Raw genomic sequence first — 9,603 nt, 5'->3', positions numbered from 1 at the left:
AATTTATCCGAAATGCACTGATTGTGTGAACATGGTAAAATGGCAGTAACCTTAAAATCTAAATTTGGCGCAAATTGGTAAATTGCTGAACTTCAGCAAATGTGTTACCTTTTGGAAGTAAAAAGTACACAACTATTAGCAAAATGGCCAGTAACCCTAAAATCTAAATTTGGCGCAAATTGGTAAATTGATGAATTTCAGCAAATGTGTTACCTTTCGGAAGTAAATTGTACACAACTATCAGCAAAATGGACTTTGAACGAAATTCTATGAACTAGTAATTTTTCCGAAATGCACTGGTTGGATGAACATGGTGAAACGGCATTAACCTTAAAATCTAAATTTGGCGCAAATTGGTACATTGATGAATTTCATCAAATTTGTTACCTTTCGGAAGTAAAATATAGACAACTATCAGCAAAATGGACTTTGAACCAAATTATATGAACGAGTAATTTTTCCGAAATGCACTGGTTGGATGAACATGGTGAAACGGCAATAACCTTAAAGTCTAAATTTGGCGCAAAATGGTAACTTGATGAAATTCATCAAATTTGTTACCTTTCGGAAGTAAAACGTACACAACAACCAGCAAAATGGACTTTGAACCAAACTCTATGAACGAGTAATTTTTCCGAAATGCACTGGTTTTATGAACATGGTAAATTGGCTTTATTTTGAAAATCTAAATTTGGCGCAAATTGGTAAATTGATGAATTTCAGCAAATTTGTTGCCCTTCGGAAGCAAAATGTACACAACTATCAGCAAAATGGACTTTGAACCAAATTATATGAACGAGTAATTTTTCCGAAATGCACTGGTTGGATGAACATGGTGAAACGGCAATAACCTTAAAATCTAAATTTGGCGCAAAATGGTAACTTGATGAAATTCATCAAATTTGTTACCTTTCGGAAGTAAAATGTACACAACAATCAGCAAAATGGACTTTGAACCAAACTCTATGAACGAGTAATTTTTCCGAAATGCACTGGTTTTATGAACATGGTAAATTGGCTTTATTTTGAAAATCTAAATTTGGCGCATATTGGTAAATTGATGAATTTCAGCAAATTTGTTGCCCTTCGGAAGCAAAATGTACACAACTATCAGCAAAATGGACTTTGAACCAAATTCTATGAACGAGTAATATTTCCGAAATGCTCTGGTTGGATGAACATGGTAAAACGGCAGTAACCTTAAAATCTAAATGTGGCGCAAATTGGTAAATTGATGAATTTCAGCAAATTTGTTACTTTTCGGAAGTAAAAAGTACACAGCTTTCAGGAAAATTGACTTTGAACTAAATTCTATAAACAAGTAATTTTTTCGAAATTCACTGGTTGTAGGAATATGGTAGAACGGCAGTAACCTGAAAATTTAATTTGGCGCAAATTGGTAAATTGCTGAACTTCAGCAAATGTGTAACCTTTTGGAAGTAAAAAGTACACAACTATTAGCAAAATGGCCAGTAACCCTAAAATCTAAATTTGGCGCAAATTGGTAAATTGATGAATTTCAGCAAATGTGTTACCTTTCGGAAGTAAAACGTACACAACATTCAGCAAAATGGACTTTGAACCAAACTCTATGAACGAGTAATTTTTCCGAAATGCACTGGTTTTATGAACATGGTAAATTGGCTTTATTTTGAAAATCTAAATTTGGCGCATATTGGTAAATTGATGAATTTCAGCAAATTTGTTGCCCTTCGGAAGCAAAATGTACACAACTATCAGCAAAATGGACTTTGAACCAAATTCTATGAACGAGTAATATTTCCGAAATGCTCTGGTTGGATGAACATGGTAAAACGGCAGTAACCTTAAAATCTAAATGTGGCGCAAATTGGTAAATTGATGAATTTCAGCAAATTTGTTACTTTTCGGAAGTAAAAAGTACACAGCTTTCAGGAAAATTGACTTTGAACTAAATTCTATAAACAAGTAATTTTTTCGAAATTCACTGGTTGTAGGAATATGGTAGAACGGCAGTAACCTGAAAATTTAATTTGGCGCAAATTGGTAAATTGCTGAACTTCAGCAAATGTGTAACCTTTTGGAAGTAAAAAGTACACAACTATTAGCAAAATGGCCAGTAACCCTAAAATCTAAATTTGGCGCAAATTGGTAAATTGATGAATTTCAGCAAATGTGTTACCTTTCGGAAGTAAAACGTACACAACAATCAGCAAAATGGACTTTGAACCAAACTCTATGAACGAGTAATTTTTCCGAAATGCACTGGTTTTATGAACATGGTAAATTGGCTTTATTTTGAAAATCTAAATTTGGCGCATATTGGTAAATTGATGAATTTCAGCAAATTTGTTGCCCTTCGGAAGCAAAATGTACACAACTATCAGCAAAATGGACTTTGAACCAAATTATATGAACAAGTAATTTTTCCGAAATGCACTGGTTGGATAAACATGGTAAAACGGCAGTAACCTTAAAATTTAATGTGGCGCAAATTGGTAAATTGATGAATTTCAGCAAATGCGTTACCTTTCGGAAGTAAAAAGTACACAACTATTAGCAAAATGGACTTTGAACGAAATTCTATGAACGAGTAATTTTTCCGAAATGCACTGCTGTGATGAACATGGTAAAATGCCAGTAACCTGAAAATCTAAATTTGGAGCAAATTTGTAAATTGATGAATTTCAGCAAATTTGTTACCTTTCGGAAGTAAAAAGTACACAACTATTAACAAAATGGACTTTCAACCAAATTATATGAACGAGTAATTTATCCGAAATGCACTGGTTGTATAAACATGGTAAAATGGCAGTAACCTGAAAATCTAAATTTGGCGCAAATGGGTAAATTGCTGAATTTAAGCAAATGTGTTACCTTTTGGAAGTAAAAAGTACACAACTATTAGCAAAATGGCCAGTAACCCTAAAATCTAAATTTGGCGCAAATTGGTAAATTGATGAAATTCATCAAATTTGTTACCTTTCGGAAGTAAAATGTACACAACTATTAGCAAAATGGACTTGGAACCAAATTCTATGAACGAGTAATTTTTCCGAAATGCACTGGTTGGATAAACATGGTAAAACGGCAGTAACCTTAAAATTTAATGTGGCGCAAATTGGTAAATTGATGAATTTCAGCAAATGCGTTACCTTTCGGAAGTAAAAAGTACACAACTATTAGCAAAATGGACTTTGAACGAAATTCTATGAACGAGTAATTTTTCCGAAATGCACTGCTGTGATGAACATGGTAAAATGCCAGTAACCTGAAAATCTAAATTTGGAGCAAATTTGTAAATTGATGAATTTCAGCAAATTTGTTACCTTTTGGAAGTAAACTGTAAACAACTATCAGCAAAATGGACTTTGAACCAAATTCTATGAACGAGTAATTTATCCGAAATGCACTGATTGTGTGAACATGGTAAAATGGCAGTAACCTAAAAATCTAAATTTGGCGCAAATTGGTAAATTGCTGAACTTCAGCAAATGTGTTACCTTTTGGAAGTAAAAAGTACACAACTATTAGCAAAATGGCCAGTAACCCTAAAATCTAAATTTGGCGCAAATTGGTAAATTGATGAATTTCAGCAAATGTGTTACCTTTCGGAAGTAAATTGTACACAACTATCAGCAAAATGGACTTTGAACGAAATTCTATGAACTAGTAATTTTTCCGAAATGCACTGGTTGGATGAACATGGTGAAACGGCATTAACCTTAAAATCTAAATTTGGCGCAAATTGGTACATTGATGAATTTCATCAAATTTGTTACCTTTCGGAAGTAAAATATAGACAACTATCAGCAAAATGGACTTTGAACCAAATTATATGAACGAGTAATTTTTCCGAAATGCACTGGTTGGATGAACATGGTGAAACGGCAATAACCTTAAAGTCTAAATTTGGCGCAAAATGGTAACTTGATGAAATTCATCAAATTTGTTACCTTTCGGAAGTAAAACGTACACAACAACCAGCAAAATGGACTTTGAACCAAACTCTATGAACGAGTAATTTTTCCGAAATGCACTGGTTTTATGAACATGGTAAATTGGCTTTATTTTGAAAATCTAAATTTGGCGCAAATTGGTAAATTGATGAATTTCAGCAAATTTGTTGCCCTTCGGAAGCAAAATGTACACAACTATCAGCAAAATGGACTTTGAACCAAATTATATGAACGAGTAATTTTTCCGAAATGCACTGGTTGGATGAACATGGTGAAACGGCAATAACCTTAAAATCTAAATTTGGCGCAAAATGGTAACTTGATGAAATTCATCAAATTTGTTACCTTTCGGAAGTAAAACGTACACAACAATCAGCAAAATGGACTTTGAACCAAACTCTATGAACGAGTAATTTTTCCGAAATGCACTGGTTTTATGAACATGGTAAATTGGCTTTATTTTGAAAATCTAAATTTGGCGCATATTGGTAAATTGATGAATTTCAGCAAATTTGTTGCCCTTCGGAAGCAAAATGTACACAACTATCAGCAAAATGGACTTTGAACCAAATTCTATGAACGAGTAATATTTCCGAAATGCTCTGGTTGGATGAACATGGTAAAACGGCAGTAACCTTAAAATCTAAATGTGGCGCAAATTGGTAAATTGATGAATTTCAGCAAATTTGTTACTTTTCGGAAGTAAAAAGTACACAGCTTTCAGGAAAATTGACTTTGAACTAAATTCTATAAACAAGTAATTTTTTCGAAATTCACTGGTTGTAGGAATATGGTAGAACGGCAGTAACCTGAAAATTTAATTTGGCGCAAATTGGTAAATTGCTGAACTTCAGCAAATGTGTAACCTTTTGGAAGTAAAAAGTACACAACTATTAGCAAAATGGCCAGTAACCCTAAAATCTAAATTTGGCGCAAATTGGTAAATTGATGAATTTCAGCAAATGTGTTACCTTTCGGAAGTAAAACGTACACAACATTCAGCAAAATGGACTTTGAACCAAACTCTATGAACGAGTAATTTTTCCGAAATGCACTGGTTTTATGAACATGGTAAATTGGCTTTATTTTGAAAATCTAAATTTGGCGCAAATTGGTAAATTGATGAATTTCAGCAAATTTGTTGCCCTTCGGAAGCAAAAAGTACACAACTATCAGCAAAATGGACTTTGAACCAAATTTATATATGAACGAGTATTTTATCCGAAATGCACTGGTTGTATGAACATGGTAAAATGCCAGTAACCTGAAAATCTAAATGTGGCGCAAATTGGTAAATTGATGAATTTCAGCAAATTTGTTACTTTTCGGAAGTAAAAAGTACACAGCTTTCAGGAAAATTGACTTTGAACTAAATTCTATAAACAAGTAATTTTTTCGAAATTCACTGGTAGTAGGAATGTGGTAGAACGGCAGTAACCTGAAAATTTAATTTGGCGCAAATTGGTAAATTGCTGAACTTCAGCAAATGTGTTACCTTTTGGAAGTAAAAAGTACACAACTATTAGCAAAATGGCCAGTAACCCTTAAATCTAAATTTGGCGCAAATTGGTAAATTGATGAATTTCAGCAAATGTGTTACCTTTCGGAAGTAAAACGTACACAACATTCAGCAAAATGGACTTTGAACCAAACTCTATGAACGAGTAATTTTTCCGAAATGCACTGGTTTTATGAACATGGTAAATTGGCTTTATTTTGATAATCTAAATTTGGCGCAAATTGGTAAATTGATGAATTTCAGCAAATTTGTTGCCCTTCGGAAGCAAAATGTACACAACTATCAGCAAAATGGACTTTGAACCAAACTCTATGAACGAGTAATTTTTCCGAAATGCACTGGTTTTATGAACATGGTAAATTGGCTTTATTTTGAAAATCTAAATTTGGCGCAAATTGGTAAATTGATGAATTTCAGCAAATTTGTTGCCCTTCGGAAGCAAAATGTACACAACTATCAGCAAAATGGACTTTGAACCAAACTCTATGAACGAGTAATTTTTCCGAAATGCACTAGTTTTATGAACATGGTAAATTGGCTTTATTTTGAAAATCTAAATTTGGCGCAAATTGGTAAATTGATGAATTTCAGCAAATTTGTTGCCCTTCGGAAGCAAAATGTACACAACTATCAGCAAAATGGACTTTGAACCAAATTATATGAACGAGTAATTTTTCCGAAATGCACTGGTTGGATGAACATGGTGAAACGGCAATAACCTTAAAATCTAAATTTGGCGCAAAATGGTAACTTGATGAAATTCATCAAATTTGTTACCTTTCGGAAGTAAAACGTACACAACAATCAGCAAAATGGACTTTGAACCAAACTCTATGAACGAGTAATTTTTCCGAAATGCACTGGTTTTATGAATATGGTAAATTGGCTTTATTTTGAAAATCTAAATTTGGCGCAAATTGGTAAATTGATGAATTTCAGCAAATTTGTTGCCCTTCGGAAGCAAAATGTACACAACTATCAGCAAAATGGACTTTGAACCAAATTCTATGAACGAGTAATATTTCCGAAATGCTCTGGTTGGATGAACATGGTAAAACGGCAGTAACCTTAAAATCTAAATGTGGCGCAAATTGGTGTATGATGAATTTAATCAAATTTGTTTCCTTTCGGAAGTAAAATGTGCACAACTATCAGCAAAATGGACTTTGTACCAAATTATATGAACGAGTAATTTATCAGAAATGCCCTGGTTGTATGAACATGGTAAATTGGCTTTATTTTGAAAATCTAAATTTGGCGCAAATTGGTAAATTGATGAATTTCAGCAAATGTGTAACCTTTCGGAAGTCAAAAGTACACAACTTTCAGCAAAATGGACTCTTAATTCTTGGAATGAGTAATTTTTTTGAAATGCACTGGTTGTAAAATTATGGTAAAACGGCAATGACTTGAATAGTTAAATTTAGCCTGATTCTCTAAATTGATATTTTCCAGCAAATTGTTACCTTTCGGAGAAAAAAACCTTTAACTTTTAGCAAAATGAACTTTGAGAGAAATTATAAGCATGCGTAATATTTCCGTAATGCACTTGTTGTATGAATATGGTAAATTTGTGATATAATTAAACGCGAATCGGTAAATTTATGTTTTTCAGCAAAATGGAACTTGAAGCAAATTCTTGGAATTAGTAATTTTTCCGAAATGCACAGGTTGTATGATTATTATAAAAAGGCAATAACCTGGAAATTTTATTTAAGCTCAAATACGTGAATTGATACATTCCAGCAAATGAGATACCTTTCGGACGTAAAAAACATACAACTTTCAGCAAACTGAACTTTGAAACAAATTCTAAGAAAGAGTCATTTTTTCTAAATGCACTAGTTCCATGAATATGGTGAAACGGCAATGACCTGAAAATTTGATTTAAGCACAAGTCCGTAAATTGATGAATGAAAAACCTCCTTTGGAAAATAAAAAGTACACAACTTTCAGCAAAATTTACTTTGAACTAAATTTTATGAAGGAGTAATTTTTTAGAATTGGTATTTAAGCTTGAATCTGCAAATTTGGTGATTTTTAGCAAACGCTAATTCGCTAATTGTCAATAAACATTAAAAAAATATGGTCTTGAATTTAAATTATAAATTAAAGAAAGTCATCTGACGAGAATGTCTGTGTTTTGACGAACAAACCCGTTACAAAGATATTTGAAATAAAACCTCTGCCTTCCCCTTGTAAAGTAACATATCTCCAAATAGCTAAAAATGGTCATACAAATGCAGCTCAAAAAGTATTTCATTGAATATTTTGAATAAACGAAACAAGCAAAAAAAATGTATAATTAAATAAATCAGCTGCGCAGCGCTCATCTGTAACATGTCCAATATAATTTATTGATGATTATATTTAATTAATCAATTAAGTTTCCTTGGCAGCATTGTGATAAAGCTTGGCATTCAAGACTGCAACTCAAATTTAAATGTAGGCTATACAAACAATATTGCAAAATCATTGCTTCTTAATTAAACTTACTTACTTTCGGATTAAACAAGGGTTTCTCAGGGATTTCTGTTGAGGGCCATCATCTACCTGTTTTTTACCAGTGACATACCAACAGACTCAAGTCAATGCAATCCATAGTTGGCTTCTAAATGGTGTATCAAATAAAACAATTTCAAAACAATGTACGTAAAATTCATTCCGAACAAATCAGCATACCTTCGGATTTATAAAAATTATACTAAATCAAGTTGCGAAGCCCCACTAGAAAGAGCTTGTCAATAATAAATATACTGGGGTGTTGTGGAATCCAAGACAAATTTGCGTAGTTATCAGAATTGTAAACCAATTCTGACTTTCAATTTAAAATACTAAATAAAGTCTATTAAAGTTTACCATGAGTTCCGCAATTTTCGGTTTTTTTTTTTATTGGAGGAAGAAAGCAAAGAAAATATTAAAAGAAATATTTTGAGAGATCACAGTAATTAACTTGCGCCAAGGTGAATCGTAAGTGATATTTAGCTTGCATTTACTTGTTGTTGTTGTAGCGTTAGGAAATATTCCTGAAGTAGTTTGGAGGAATAAAAATTCGGGTCCGTTACTTAGACCCGTCTGTCGCGGGAACGGTGTATTTACTTGTATGTTGTAGTCTTACTTTACAGATTTATATCACATTATCGACTGAATTGAGACGCCTTTGGTATTGTGTTAAATTGTGATTTGTAAATCCACTTAAAATATTTGAATTTGTTCCATTAACTTAATTTGTGTATTATTCTTATGTTTTCCCCAATAGAAATAAAGATAAGTTCATTCGTAACAGTCAAATAAATGAATTTCTTAACTTACATTTCAAATCTGTCAGTGACTATCTTCTTGCTTTGTTTCTAATAACTAAACCGATAAAATTTGTTTCCGTGACACCCAAAACCGACACAATTTTTGTTTCGAGTTTTATCGATTTAAATTCTGATTCCGACAACTATTAGATTCTACAACATTACTGACAAAAAAGCTAAAACAAACACGCTTTTAAAGCACTTCAAACTAAAAAGTGAAAAATAATTTATAATATAAAGTGATTGTGAAAAAAGTTTGGTATGCTCGATATACGAAAATGGCACAAACCATCCCATGGTTTGGATACCTTGGGCAGTTTGTATGGTAGGTAAATGCTATAACTGTCCGATAACGCCGATTCCGACAAATTAGGAGCTTCTTGGGGTGAAAAGGACGTGTACAAAATTTCAGATCGATATCTAAAAAGCTGAGGGACTAGTTTACGGAATTACAGGCAACTCATCACGATGATCTTTTTTTTGAAAGAAAGTTTTCCATGCAAGCACTTTACTCCGATCGTTCAGTTAATATGGCAGACATATTCTATAGTCATCCGATCTATACAATTTTTCGGAGATTGCATTATTGCCTTAAATAAGAATGCATGCCAAATTTTGTGAATTTTTCAGTGTCTAAAAGTTATTGAAATTATTTACTAAACCTATAATTACATCATACATTAAACATAAATTTTAAATTTCAAAGAACGTTATTGTTTTGATATTACGATTCTTGATTTTACGACTTCAGTCACAAATTTGAGCAATGACGCCAAATACTTAAAGCACTTTTTCAGAAAAACGTTAACTGGGTGTTGTTATGTACGGTTTCGAGTATTCTTGT

The sequence above is a fragment of the Bactrocera oleae genome, chromosome 6 (assembly GCF_042242935.1).
Source record: "Bactrocera oleae isolate idBacOlea1 chromosome 6, idBacOlea1, whole genome shotgun sequence".
NCBI classification, from domain to species: domain Eukaryota; kingdom Metazoa; phylum Arthropoda; class Insecta; order Diptera; family Tephritidae; genus Bactrocera; species Bactrocera oleae.
This window is presented reverse-complemented; position numbering follows the sequence as displayed.